Source organism: Athene noctua, chromosome 1, assembly GCF_965140245.1.
Source record: "Athene noctua chromosome 1, bAthNoc1.hap1.1, whole genome shotgun sequence".
Lineage (NCBI taxonomy): Eukaryota > Metazoa > Chordata > Aves > Strigiformes > Strigidae > Athene > Athene noctua.
The window spans coordinates 204529749-204545275 of NC_134037.1; the positions used below are offsets into that span (position 1 = coordinate 204529749).

The window sequence follows — 15527 nt, forward strand, 5'->3', positions numbered from 1 at the left end:
ATAAACAATTAGGATGTTAAACAACATCTGCTAGGGATAAGCAGTTTTTAATCACTAGAACTTTTAAGTAGGTGATTGGGAAGATATCTTCTACCCTAGTGTTAATTTTTAATACATATCAGAAAAATATTGCAATTTGAGAGAACTATTACAGGGCAACATTGCTCCAGCATTAACGAAAGGTAGTTCGTCTGACATATGTAACCGTAAATTGACATCAGTCCTGGGCAAAATAATGCAAAAGTTGATACTGGATGTAATTATTAACATCTTAAAGGTTAGCAAGTAAATTAACGATAGTTAACATGGTTTTATGGAAAATAAGTCTCATCAAACAACCTTTATTTCATTTTGGAGGGATTATAAATTAGATTGAAAGACTGGAAGAAAACTATAGGTAAAACCTGGTTTCATAAAACTGCTTATTTAGTTCTACATGTCATTCTAGTTTTGGGGTTTTTAGGACCTGAGAAACTGCTTGCTTTTTTCATAAACATTCAAGATTAAATGTAAAAGTCACTGTTGATTTAAAACAATCAAAAAGACTGATATCATGACTGAAAATCTGCACCTTCTGGGAAGAGCGATCACAAGGTGTGACAGATTGTTTGGGAAGGTCTGTCTGCAAGAGCAAGTATACAGGACGGAGAGCATGTTTACAGAAAGGAAGTCTGTGTGTAGGAAAGGAGTGACTTCCGGCAAGATTTGGGAATTACGGTGGGTGAACAGCTCAACATGAGCATCCAGGTGATACTTTGACAGAAAGACTGTTCAGTCATTGATCATGTTAGTATAAATACTGTGGGTAAACCAGCACTGTTCTCATTGCTAATATATAGTGCAGTGTGTGCAGTTCTGATGCCACTGTTTTCTCGAGACTTGAGCAAAAGGAAAAGATGCAGGGGAAAACCATAAAAAAAGGATTTTAAAGTTGAAGACAATACCTTTTAGAAAGGGACCTGGGGAGCTCAGGCTTTTGTAATGTGCCTTAATTACAACCTACAAAATCTAAAAGAAAATGCTCTTTACTTTACCTAGGGAAGGCATAACAGAAAATGATGTCCAGTAGCTGAAACTGGACAAAGCCAAGTTAGAAACTAGTCATCAATTTTTTAATGGTGAAAGTGACTGATAGATGAAGAACTATATTCTCTGTCTCCTAATGCCTTCAAATCTAGACAGGGTACCTTTCTGGAAAACATACTTAAGTTAAAACCAAATTACTTGGTTTGGTAGCTCTTCTAAATTGGAATTCTTGAGTCACCAGACATTGCTTAGGGCACAGGCAAGGGACTGCTTTATCTTTGTCCATCCTAGGCAAAGTGTCTGCATGCTGTCTTTATAGCTAATGCTGTCTTTATAGCTAATGCTGTGAGTAACCTCTCCCTAGGAAATTTTTTTTTTCTTCCTAGGACAGTACCCTGCCATAAAAATTGATGCTTTGCCATAGTTTAAAATTTATTTAAAGGAGTTGATGTTAGTAGCACAGACATTTTCCTCCTGTATACTTTGCCCATAGCCTGCCTCCTTTTCTGTCATTTCCCTGTTCCTTTTGGATATCACTAACCTCAGTGTTTACCCTACACTCCGCTTTGGGAATGGAATGTTCCCAGGCGACATTCAACACAAACCCCATAAAACAAACCTGATTTGCTTTATTTAAGTCCAAGGTTTTGCCTCAAATTAGAGTTTCAAATTAAGAAGTTAGGAGGGAATTTTTAAGAACATTCTAAATGATTTGATAGTTCCTTATGGTTTTTCTTTTTTTCCCCACAAACTGATGAACTCCTGTATTTTTGGCTGATATGTCTTCCCACACTTATAACTGAAAAGCCAGCCTAGCAGTCAAAGTAATTTTTTTGGGGCTGAAGGAAGCATACTTTATTAAATTAAGCACATTTCTTGCCTTTCATCTTGTTTGATATATCTTGCATGCTGCAGGATTTTTAAAGTAACATTTTCCTATAAGCTCCTTGACAGTCTATCACATTTCTTCTGACCTCATCCCTTAGAACATATCCTTATTTAATAAGGTATCTTTGAGATTTTATATCATAGAATGTTCATAAAGGACTTGTCAGATAGCCAATTTTCTGCAGCCATTTCTAGGGAAAACAAGCCGATCTAGGCTCGTTTCACGTTTATCACTGGGTAAATGAACCTATTCATCACTTCACACTACGACACTCAAATCCAGGAAGTTTTTTGTCTTAATCATTAAAATCAGTTTTGACTATGTTATCACATCTAATTAAAACCACAACATTAAACTTGTGGTAACAGAGACGTGTGCACAAATGCCCTTTTTTTTAAAGGCCTTTATTTCATTGGAGTATTAGACAGAGGATATACCTGTCCTTTTCTTGGTGGATTCTCTGTTATATAATTCTTTTTCCTACTTTTACCCAACTGCTAGAAGGAAACAAATGCTTTAGTAGGCAACTTCTATTTTCCTCTCCCCTAAATGCCTTCATTTTGGCAGGGAGGAAGCATCTGCACAGTACTGTAATTTCTTCCCACTAATGTTCACTCTGATGAGAAACACAGAGAAAATCAGTCCTTGGCATATTTAGAGGTTGGTATTTGCTTGACTAAAAGCCTCCTCACTCCACATTTTTGAAGCTCCATAGTGATAGTGTTTGCCATAGATGTAGCCTGTGTCTGTGACCTTGTCACTTGCATGAAAAGTGATTAATGATAACTCATACTATTTGCATTTTGTTATGCATGCAGGCTCATGTTGCAACAGCTTTTGTAAATATTGTCTAGCTGTCATCAGTGAATATTTAGACAGGCCTGGTCACATTAAAATTTAGTCACTTTATTTGACACCTTCTTTCCTTGAAATTTGAATCTTGACATTGTATTCTTTGAATATGAATTTCACAATTCAGAATTAACCTTATTTAGTCTTGCATTTTCAAAATACAGACCAGTTTCTTCTGCTTTCTCATTTATGAATGAATAAAAGACTTTTCCTTCTTTCAAGTAATCTTTCCTTTCAGTCCCTAAGAGATTTTAATCTTTTCTGTCTTCATATTCAAAACGTGTCCCAGTTTAACAAAGGCTTTTGTGAGTTCAAGACATATTAAATTAATATAACATGAAAGATGGTCAGATAGTTAAATATTCCCAATGGGAAATACAAAAGAAGCTCTTATGGCCAATAAGAAAATTCTATTCTGAAATTTAAGAAAGACTGTGGTTGATAGAATCTCAAAACAAGAGGTGTTTTTTCAAGAGCATATGTTGTTATGGCTTGTAGTAAATTTTCACAGCTCCCATTTAACCTTAAGCAAGGGCTAGGTTCAAAGAACAAGAAACTTGCATTTGAATATTTTATTCTCTAGGTAGCCTTGGATGGTCTATAGGTCATGTATGTGCCTTTGATCTGAAGCCCTCTCGTCTGTAAGCACTATATGTAGATCATTGATACCTGCTTCCTTCTAGGAGGAAAGTTTGAGGTGGGATTGGTCAAAACCCTACCTTGCCTTTCAATATATCCCAAATGAAGCATTTAAGATATGTATTACAGAATCATGGGATAATTTAGGTTGGAAGGGACCTCTGGAGTTCATCCGATTCAACTCCTGCTCGGTTTGGGCCCAACTAAATGAGGTTGCTCAGAGTCAAGTGTTGAATATTTCCAAGGATGACAATAAACTCTTGGGGCATCCTGGTTCAACATTTGAACTCCTTCTATATATTAGCAGACAAATGCAGACATTTAATGGAAAAGCTCTTCTTTTACATAGTTTGGCATTACAGAGCCTCTTTTTCTAAGGTACTACATCTGCAACCTCAGTGAATGGCAGGAGATCAAGGGAGTTTCCCATCTTGCTTTTTTCACCTATCAGAGTAATGTGTTCCTATTTTCTCATGGATAAACCATACACTAGAGTAGCAGAAGTCCAGCTGATGCCTCACTTTACCTCCTTCCTGTCATTTGAGTCATCGACACACAGGCAGACCAGACCTATTAAAGTTTTGTGTGTTGGTTTGTAAGGTGCAATTTTGTATGTTGTCTGTGATCATCTCAAAGGATTTTCAGGCATCTTATTTTTAGTTTGGATAATGTCTGATCAAAGGAGACAGGGTTAAGGTTGATACAGGAGAAGCACTCCTTAAGTTAATTCAATGATTTTTCAGGAGAGCATCACTTAAGAAAAATGTTAAAGTAAAAGCAAAAATGAGGTGTGCTTGGCAAATCAAAGAGTTCTGTAGTAATTGGTGCAACAGCAGCACAGCCACACATATTTTTGATCATGTCCTGGAATAAACTAAGGTGGACTTATACATATACAAATCACCTTCTTGAAAAAAGGAAGGAAGGAAGGAAGGAAGGAAGGAAGGAAGGAAGGAAGGAAGGAAGGAAGGAAGGAAGGAAGGAAGGAAGGAACCCACCTTTGCCCTTTCGAAAGGGCAATGTATGAAACAGAAAGGACTTTTTTCTAGTATGCTACGCTAAGAAAATGGCAACATGTTGTTTGTTTATTAATAATAACAGAAAGGTCAAATACTGTTCCTTCTGCTATCAACTCTATGTTCTGTCTGCTGGGGATGAAGGCCATGTAGGGTCACATCAAAAAGATAACGTTGTCTGCTTCAAGCTGTTACTTAGGAAATTATAGGCAGAATAAGCACATCTTATAATTTGATTATTGGTGATGTTTGTCATGAATCACAAGGTCAAAGGCATCAGAGTACATTTTTTCCAACTTTAACACATTTTGGTGGTATTTCTATTTTAACATTTATGAGTAAAATGCAAAGACTATTGTTTTTAGAGTGAGTGCAATATTGTTGGAACTTGCTTTTCAGTCACCTGGTCCCACACAAAGGACAAGAGTCTCATGCTTTCTCCATGATAGCTCTCCCCTTTCATTTGTAACTTTTTTATGTGGAGCCCAAAAGAGGAAGTACATGGGACCTTGTTGAGTTTGAGATCAGTAAAGCCTTTTGTTTTGCTTGGACTGATCTGGGGGATTCTGTGTTAATATCATTCTACTGATGTGGGGTTTTTTCTCCACTGTTAAAAATATGACTGAAGATCAATGATAAGAACATTTTTTAAACAGACTGGAATAGTAGAAGGAGGGAATTCTTGAAATGAGAAGATTTGAAAGATGGATAGTAAAGAATGCAAAGGGATGAAAAAAGTAAATTAAAAGCTCTAATTACTCAGAGATGCAGGAGCAAGCAAACTAAAGTATAGCTAGATGAAAAACAGATTAAATATTTGTACTGCAAGAAATGCCTGTAGATCCACATGCCAGTGGATATCAGTGAAGAAAAGACTTAGGGTTGAAAGGATGACTGAAGGTTTATATGGAGTATAAAACAGTTAGACACGCGGCAGAGATTAAAAAGAAACACCAGTAACTGGGCTGGTGCCTCAGCCATGGCCACTGCATTGCCTTCAGTGCTGTGACCCCAGCCTACGTGCTGAGGATCCATCTCCGGGACTCTGGAAAATTCAGTATCTCAACACTTTGAGGCATAACCCAAACTTTAATTATTACTGGGGGATTAGGAAGATTATTTTCCCCAATAGAGTCATTTAATAATTGCCTTTTTCAGGATTTCTTTTGTCTTCCTCTGAAGCAATACAAGGATGCTGCTGTAGGAAACATTACTGGACTAGTCAGGCCACTGGCCAGGCCTAGCTTACTGTTTCTGGGCTATGCTGGAGCACAAGCTCTGTGTGTTTGAAATGGAGATCGAGCCTGTTTAGTAGTGCAGTGTGATAATTACAGTGTCACCATGATGCTCCTGAAATAGGATTTAAAATTCTGCAAACTCTCACAGCAGCTTTCATAGGACCAGATGCTTCAGCTCAATCTGTGTTGACTCAGCTCAAGTGAAAACTGCTTGAAGTTTTTGCAGTTGAGGGAGAAGTTGCTGTCTCCAGGAAAAAAAAAAAAAAAGAAAAAAAAAAAAGGTTTATTTTTAACCTTCTTTTACTGATTTAAGAAGCTACAATTTTGTTTTATGAAAAATCTTTTTGAAAATACTTAGACTTTGCTGTGAAAACCTAAACCTTGAACTGGATTTATAATCACTAAAGTGGACAGAAAAAAATGTTTTTAGTTTTTTTTTAATAGATTGAGACATTCTTTACAGTTATGCAAATATTTATCAAACACCCTTTGATCAGATTCCAACTGCAGAATCATAAAAAAAAAAAAGGTTAAAAGCCTCTTCTATCTTCCAGCTCTATCACTAATCTCTGTATACGACTCCCTCATCCATGGAGCTCCTTTCAGCTGGAGTGCAGTTTGTCAAGAGTCAAGCAAAAATATTTAAAAATCAGGTGTGACTTTAATGATTCAGGCTTCACATCATTTCATGGTGAGTGACATTATCTGAGTGGGAAACATAAGAAGATATTTGTTACTGTAAATTCATTTGTGTTAAAATAAAGTTACTGATACTTTCAAAATTTTGTACAGTGCTTTTTTGGGGGTAGATCTGTTTGAAGGAAGAGATCATGACTTCCCTGTCAAATGTCATTAAAGTGTAAATCACTGATTCCTTAGAAAGAACAAACATTTTTTTCAATGATGATTCACTCTGAACTATATATGACCAATATTCTGGAAAGACTTTTCTTTTTTCCCTCTTTGCTACTGTTTTGAGTTGGTAAAAATTGGAATAATTTTTATACAATAAGTCATTGCAGCTTCCTGACAGTTTGGATAATTTTTGTGGTGTTCTGTCATCCAAATGACTTGATGCATTTGGTATGAATAGAGATGGGAACATTTTGTAAGTTATAACCACAAGATAATTTATTCATAGAGAGAAGGCATTGTATTTGATAACTGATAAATTTCGTTCTGTTTTCATGATAAAAGCAAAAAAGGGTGTGTGGATTGCAGCTGCTCGCTTAATAGTGTTACTGATGACTAAGGAGGGAATGGAGCTTTCTGTGAATTATATAATCAGTTTAAAAGCTCTCCACGTTCTGCCTGTGACAGTTTATTAAAAATAATTAAAACAAGAAGCCATGAAATAGAGATTTATTTTGAACACTTAGCTGTCCTAGATGAGTGTAATAGCCAGATAAAGATCAGGTATGAGTTTTTTGAACAGTAGTTCTAGGAATATTTTTTAAAGTAGGGACTGAATATCTTCTGTATTTAAATAAACTAAATATTACATTTATTTAGGCTGAGAAATTCTCATTTAGGAAACTATGAAGGAAAGGGTTGAGTGTTTAGTTCACACTAAGTGGGAACTTGCTTGGAATTATAATTATTAACAAGGGAGGGAAGTAGCAAATAAGAGCTCTTTTCTCCATACACCAGGGGTCAGTGCTTCCTAAAATGGAGCTTTGACTTAAATAGTAATAGCCTAAGTAAACACATAGCCTACAGGGCATTTGGGTTGCTTTTTTGCCTGGGACTAATTATTGGCTCAGCAAAATACCAAGTGTATGCTTACCCTCTGTCTAACTGAAGGTCTTTTATATACGTAACATTTACAGTCACCTGGATTCTCTTTAAAGTAGCTGTGTTTAGAAGCCATGGCAGAAGGAGTCCAGAAAGAAGAAAAGGGTGAGTCCATAAAGAGAAGCCTCACCCCCCTGCCCCCAACCAAACAAAAAAATTAGATATTTTGAAAGATGTGGGCTTGGGTGGGGTTTTTCTGTGCAATACAATCTCAAAGTAGAAGAAAAACCTTTTATAAGCCAAAGGTTTCTTGTCATCTCCAGGGAGGCTGAAAGTGTGTTTGCATCACTGGTTTTCTTCTCTGGACCCTGGAGAAGGTAAATGCAGGGAGCAGAGATTGGCATTAAGGTGGTAATGGGAGATTTTTGCTTTTATTTCTCTTTCATGGGAACAGAGTCCATCACAAGCTGACCCAAAGCCAGAAAAGAGAAATGACAAAGAAAACAAAATAGCTGGTTGATTACTCTCAGGAACTATTTTAAAAGATGTAGGTGGAAGAATCCCACTACAACTGAAGTAGTCTCTGGCCTTCTTCTGACCTTAAACTTCATCCTGTGACCAAGCATGTAACACCACAGACAGCCCGTATTTCTTCCACTGCATTTTCTTCACTCTTAGTTTTTACTTAAGCAAGTCACATGACATTTTGAGACCTTGGCCACCTCAGGTGTAGGATGGAAAAATTATTCCCAATGTGTGGTGAAGCACATCAGCTCCTTCCATGAAAGGATCTGGTTAAGTAGAAAGTGTCAGCACTGTATTGTTGAACACTTCTGTGAGGTTATTTTCTACCAGGCATTCTATTTTTCTCTGCATTTTCCAAATTGAATTTCCCCTTTCTTTCTTCACAGGATATTTTAGCCTCTTAAGGTCCTTTTGTGTTTTCCATAATACCTCAATGACTTCACATTTTTACAAAAATAACATTTCTTTTGTGTCAAAAATGTATGTCGAAGAAACCAAAAGTTAAATACAGCAGGATCTACTAGCTTTTCAAAGATCAGTCTTTGAGAGTAATCGGTGGAGACTGGCTGAGCTATACAGCAATGTGTGTGAGATGATGATGTGTATGTGGCAGGGAGAGAGGTGAGAGACAAGGGATTTATGATCATAATTTTCTGACAACTTGACAGAAGACATTAAAAAGAATAGAAAAATCCATCTGTAATGTGAAAGGGGTTCTGTCCATTTCCAAATCCTTTCGTGCTCATTTGTTTTCCTCATATGGGACACTGGAAACATCCGCTTATCTCTGGCAAAACTGGGCATGTATGCCATGTCTGGAAGCAGTTCCAAGCATTTTGGAAATAAATTGATTCTGGGAAAATACCTACCTGTATATTCGGATAGTATTTCTCAAATTGTTCTTCTACATGATTTTCATCATCTCAGAGGATATTTTCAAAGATTTAAAGTCTGGTGATGAAACAAGGCTGTTAGCAGTACTGACAGCAATCAAAAGAGTAATTCTGTGGTCTCAAATACTCCTGGAGAGGTAACTTAGGAAAACATTACTTGAAACCACAATGCAAGCTGAAATTTTAGCACTACGGCCAAGTAGCAAGTTGTTGCAGCCAAGGGCTCCAGCAGTTTCTTGATTAGTTTCTTCTTGGTTCTGCATGCCAAGCACAGAGAAAGTCCTGCTGGGTTGGTGACCTCAGTGCTCAGCACATCTGCTCCACCTGATCATGTGCAATGAGTCCAACAGCCAAGTTCTCACATCTGTTTTGTAGGGGAGCAGCACACACGTTTGTTCATGCACTCCAAACCACCACGAGAGAACCAGTGCAATCCTTTTCAGCTATCAACTGCTATATAAATTAATAAATAAGTATAGTAGGTAAAAGCGTTTATTGCAAGATTACCTAGCATAAAGTCAGATGGTTTTCATTTTGTAATTATGGAAAAAGTACATTGAACTGCATTTTCTTTACACCAAAATACTTTGATCTTACAGAGAAAGAAGAAACTGAACAGGTAACATTTTAGTAGGCTTTGCTGCTTCTGTGATCTGTAGATAACACTGATTACAGCCTTGAACAAAGCAGCTTTTCAGAGATACTCAAATTTGTCACATTAATGTCAACTATTGAAGTTGTTAAAAAAACTTGGTGGTTTTGTCAGTATGGCTATCACATAATTTATTATTTTCTGAGATAGCTGAGATATACATATGAAGTTTGAAGAAGCTTGTTCATGTATTGCAATTTTGGGTTGGCTGACAGGAGATTAAAAGACAAATAACAGTCTTGATCACTCATCTAACTGCCTTGCATATTATACAGTCATGAGAGACTGTACCTAGGCCATCTGTGCAATAATAATAACAACATTGTTTAATAAAAAGATTGTAAAATGGCATGTTTAGCTCCTGATATGAATGTTAAGGACATTACCTACCATGATGAGAGCATTGTGCTGTGATGATGTTCAAGCCAGAGCAAGGTTGTAAATAAAGATCCTTTTCCTTTTGTTCTTTACAAAAGCAGTGTGTTAAGACATCCCTAAGTGGGTCTGGCATAGAAGGAAGCAATAAACACTGTCATTTTGGGCATCAATATCACTGGAAGGAGTATAAAGAGGACAAAAATACGACTTGCGTGAATCTCTGGTATTCCTACCTTGCTCAAACAGCATTGGTAGAAGACGGTCCCATTGTACGCAATAGCGTTACTGTAGCTGCAAGGATAGAAGGATCTATCATACTTGTCTCCTGGAAACACAAGATCATTCCCTGTATTTCGGTGGGGAATTACTGTATTATTACTATATTATTGAAATAATACCGATCTCTATTTTAAAACCTCCAGAAAATGAGATTTGTATTTATTCATTTGCCAGATTATTCTATGGCTGTATGCAGGGTGCTTTTTCTGGAAATGTGAATAAATGTGCTTCTTCCTGATTTAATCCTAACATTTCAACTTCTTTTTCATTTCATGTTAAAATATCTCTTTTCCCAAAAATGGCTTTAGTAGTCTTCAAGCACTTGCAGGACACTGCCTTTCTCCCAAACTGAAGCAGCTATTTTATAATAAATGCATCTAATCCTTTTTCAACCTGAACCACTCTGTGCTCCCTCTTATCCTCTTTATCTGATTTAGTATTACTCTTTAGGTAACATGGTGCCACTAATTGGATATGATGATTCAAAGGTGATCCCACTCAAGTGCTAAGGAAAGGCATGTACCAGTTGCTAAAGAAGGTGTTTTAAAAGGGCAGGAAAGGATTCAATCATCAAAAAACCTGAAACACATCATCTTCAAGTAACTTGAAGTTCATTATCAGTAAACACCTTCCTTGCATGAAAGAGTGCAAATCCACTAAACAAATACAGCTATTTGCCTACATTCTGAATATTAGCTTCCACAAATAAATCTTTTGTTTTAGAACAAGAGGAGGTTGCAGAGAGCTGGGGATGAGTCTCTTTAACCAAGTAACAAGCGACAGGACAAGAGGTAATGGCCTCAAGTTGCACCAGGGAAGGTTTAGACTGGATATTAGGAAGCATTTCTTTACAGAAGGGGTTGTTAGGCATTGGAATGGGCTGCCCAGGGAGGTGGTGGAGTCCCCATCCCTGGAGGTGTTTAAGAGTCGACATAGCGCTGAGGGATCTGGTGTAGTTGGGAACTGTCAGTGTCAGGTTAATGGCTGGACTGGATGATCTACAAGGTCTTTTCCAACCTAGACAATTCTGTGATTCTGTGATTTCTGGAGCAGTCAATGGTGCTGTCAAGTATACTTAAAGTGTCCAGGACTTGTGTACTTAATTTTCAGAGATGGGACATGTACTTCATCACTTAATATTGGTAAGGTTTGAATACCACGGATAAAAGTGATATGAACACTGATAGTTAATTTACTCAATTTGTATTTTTCGATTTCCTCCAAAATCCAGGAGTGGCTGAGTTGAAAGTTCTTTTTTTTTTTTTTTCTTCAGGAAGGGTACAAGATTGCTTACATCTCCTTTCTTTTAACATCCTTACTAAAAACTCAAACATTATAGAATGTATTTTTCCTATAGGCAACCTATAGGTACTATTTATTTTAATAGAGTGTCACCCTCTGATGAGGGGAAGAACACTGAAGGTATGGCATATTCCAAAGTCTTTAATATTTTTTATTTTCTTAAAATTCCCCTTCTCTTTTGGAATAAACAGTTTCTTACTTCTTCCTATTAATTCACAAGCTGCCTTGCATAGATGCAAATTCAAAATGTTTTCATTTGTTTATCTGATATAATATAGATGAATATGGTTAAAATTACAAAATGCATATTTTGGAGATGAATCTTTAAGGAGAGATTTTGCCTTCTAGCTTCACCAGCTCTGCAGCACATACTATCACCAGAATCAGACTGCAATGGGGCTCCTAGAGAAAAAACTGCATGGTCCTTTCTTCCCTTCCCTGGATGGAAAGGATGAGATCTTCAACAGTTAAAAGCAGCATAAGTTATGCTGTAACTTTAAACAGCATAAGAATATGTCGAGGTCCATTTTAGCACTTCAGGGAAATGAAAATATACAGGTGCCATAAATACAAGAGCATATGCTAGTGCTTTGCAGAATGAGCCTGTTTTCTGGGATAGCAGTAACTCTGTGTGTGCCATTGAGTTGATCTGGGCATGGGCAGAAAGTCTGACACACAAAAAACTGCATCAGATCTACTACTGCATCCAGCTGTACGCAGTCTACTCAGTGCATAGGCACTTCTCAGGAAGGGAAGGATTTATGCATGGGCACTTTGGAGCTGATCTATATTTATGTAGCGGACATTTGACTATAGTTTTCTGAACATGTGGCAATGTGAACAGGGCTCCTGCTACTGTACCAGCCAACCTGGCAAACACTCAGACTCCTCTCATAAACTCCTTCAGGTACTGCACTGATATAATTTCTAGGTGGAAAGAGAGATGTGTGCAGAGGAGGTGTACTCCGTGGTATTTGTCTTGTGTTTCGCAGCATAGTGCTTGGCACATTGAGCCAGACAGTAAATTGTCTATTTTTCATAGGATCTGGACAGAAGCAACACCACTGAAATAATCAATCATATGGTGGGTCAGATTACTGCAAATAAATAGGAGAATTTAAACTTAGCTACAGTTCTGTTTTGATGATATCACAACGTTAGAATCATCTTATTCACACTGAAAATCTAATGTTTTCAAGAACGCCATTGCAGTAGAGTTGTTTTATCTCATTTCCCTCAGTTAGTCATTTGAGAAATTTTACACTCAGACCATAATTGGTATGCTTCATTACAGATGTATAAGACTATGCTTGTACTGTCACGTGCTCAGGCCAAGGATAACACTGATCTGGCAAATGTGTTAATGTCTGTTCTCAGAAGTATTTTATCTAAGGCATTGCTGAGATAGATTATCAGTGCTGCTGGGGAGGTTTTTGCATGCCTACCTATAATGTATCACCTGCACTGATGTTTTTTGCTGTAGTTGTCAGTTCCGCCATCACTTTCTTCAGACAAGAACTCAATTTTTCTTATGCCTTTTTTCTGAAATAGCAAATAATCATGCTGGTTTAACTCCAAGAGAAAGATTTTCAGCTGTGGTTCTATTAGTTATTCAAAGTCTGTTGATGCCTATTGTTTAACGGCAAAGAGGTATGCTGGGGCCAATACCTAAGGTTTTCATGTCCTTGATTCCCAGTTCAGCTTTAGATTCAGATGTACATTAGACCACTAAATCAGTACTTTTGAATAAACATGTATATAACTGTTTTTCTCTCATGGGGTATAGAATATTTCTTGGTTTGCTTTGCTTGATTTCAAAATCTGAAAGCTTAGCAATGGTATTGGAATGTTTTTGAGACTTGAAACAAGTCTATGTGAATTGTAAAAATCAAATACATCAGATGTTGCTTAAGAAACTGTGGAGAGCTCAAAACACAAAGTCTGTTATGTTTTTTCTCATATTTTACCAAAATCCTGAGAAAAAGGAGTGCTTATTGGTTTCCTGAAGTAGCCTATCCGTAGATGGACATCATGCAAAATAGGTTAAAAAGAAATGCAAGCTGAGTGTTACTGAAATTTCAAAAAATAAATTGTTTCTATTCTTCATAGCAGTAGTAAGGGAGCCCCTTGAGACATTTGTTTGCTTTTGTGCATTGTAACACCATTAAATTCTGGTGTAGAAGAGGCTGAAATCTTGGTGAAACAGAGAAGAAATGTTTTCCCGGATGGGTTTACTCTACATCTTCAAGACACCGTGAGGACTATGGGTGGAATCCATTTTGTTTAATTTTTGACATCTGAAAGACTACTGAATGTGAACTATTTATACTAGGCCCTGTTACCAGTGAGTAAAGATGGAAATGCAACTCAAGAAAGAAGTACTTCTCATACTAAAGTAGCCATCTGTGTTTTATCAGATGAATATCAAAGGTCTGACCAGGAAAGGCGAATGCCTTGATTTTAAACACCTAAGCTCAGTTAGCTGGAGCCCACACTAAGTCAGGAAACTGTCCTTCTAGCTCAGTATCACCCATGTGAGGAGTTCAGGTAGCATTTTACCTTCAGTGGGCAAAGTTCAAAAATGACCTATTAGGTGGTAAAGCTGGTTTAGCTTTGGGCAGTTTGTTGCTGAGGCAGTAGACCAGGCAGGGATTTTCAAGATGAGGGTGCACTTTTTAGAGAGGGTTGGTTTTCTGTGGAAAGTTATATTTGGTCTTTGTTACTTAAGTGTGTTGGTTTAAGCCCTGCTGGGACCAGAGACCACATTGCTGTTGTCCCTCCCCCACCCTCGGACACAAGTAGGGCACAAACCCCAGGTTAAAATAAGAAGAAATTTAATACAACAGTGTAATAAGCAATCTGAACAACAGTAGCAATGATAACAACAATAAACAGCAATAACAGTAAACAAGACAAAAGATATAAGAGAAATACTGCAATGGTTACGGACAGCTCGCTCGTATGCTCCCCGTCACCAAAGCCACAAAGGAAAAAGCTTCCTGTGTTGCCGCGCTGGACCTGACCTCAGCATGGTATGAATAAACCGGATGGAGATCCCTTCCCCCTCTCTGCTGGGGAAACTTAACCCTATCCTAGCTGAACCAGGACACTTAAGAAATAGAGAACAGTTTTAAGGAAATACAAATTCAAATTCAGAATACTATAATAAACACATAATCATTGAGAAATATTCTTTATTGAATCCATGCCTGCCAAAGTTAAACATAAGACCAAGAAAAGTTAGCATTTGGTAAAGGCAGATTTCAGATCTTTACATAGAGTCTGATATACCAATTTAGTCTGATTTTCATGAAATATTAATGCCTCATGTGGATAAAGGGAACTCTTTTGTAGTAACCTCTTAAAATTTCTTCCCTAAGATAGTTTGGGCATTTGATTATCTCCTATTTGGTTATAAAGCTGATGTAAAGAAAATGGTAAAATAGTTTTAAGTCATTCCACAGAGTCTTTATAATCTTATTCATAGGAAAGAAAAAGCAGAGTCTATAAATAGAGTTAGAAGCAGTTAGAGAAAATTCTGGCTTTCCAGGTTGCACAGCCCTCAGAAAGTTCAAGGTGCATAGGACAGCTCTTCACCACTGCAGGTCTGACTTGCTTTGCAGAGCCAGAGACAAAGCAGTGTATGCCTACAAAATTGTGGTATAATAGAAGGAAATGAGAGCTCATCTAAATTAGCCCTTTATTACTTCTGCAGTATAACTCAGTATTTAATCTGAAGGTTTTTGTTCATCGCCAGTGTTCCTGCATGTAGGACGCCTAGAGCAGGCAGTGCTTTGCTCGCTCCCATACTGCCACTGGCTCTGCGCAGTGCAGGAGGACTGGGGAGGGCAGTGCAACAGACTCTACTGACTTGGGGTGACCTGATCTTAGATCAAACTGGTCGTATGCAGAATTTAAAATAACGACAAAGCAAGAGTGGGGCGAGGAGAAGAAAAAGACAGATGCACCCTTGGGCGACAGCAAGAGGAGGAGAGAAGGCAGCAGCAGCAGTACTTTCCCCATGCATCTCTGTAGGCAAGACTGTGTTTATTTGATTGCATACCCAACAATGTTTGCTGTCCATTTTCTGTTCCATTGGGCCAG

At 37.6% G+C, this 15527-nt stretch overlaps 1 protein-coding gene across 2 annotated transcripts in view; it reads left to right on the forward strand.

Moving 5' to 3' along the window:
• The window catches only part of FGF14 (fibroblast growth factor 14), a 421787-nt gene that overhangs the window by 58161 nt on the left and 348099 nt on the right, over positions 1-15527 (forward strand). The gene's annotated exons all lie outside the window — the stretch shown is intronic.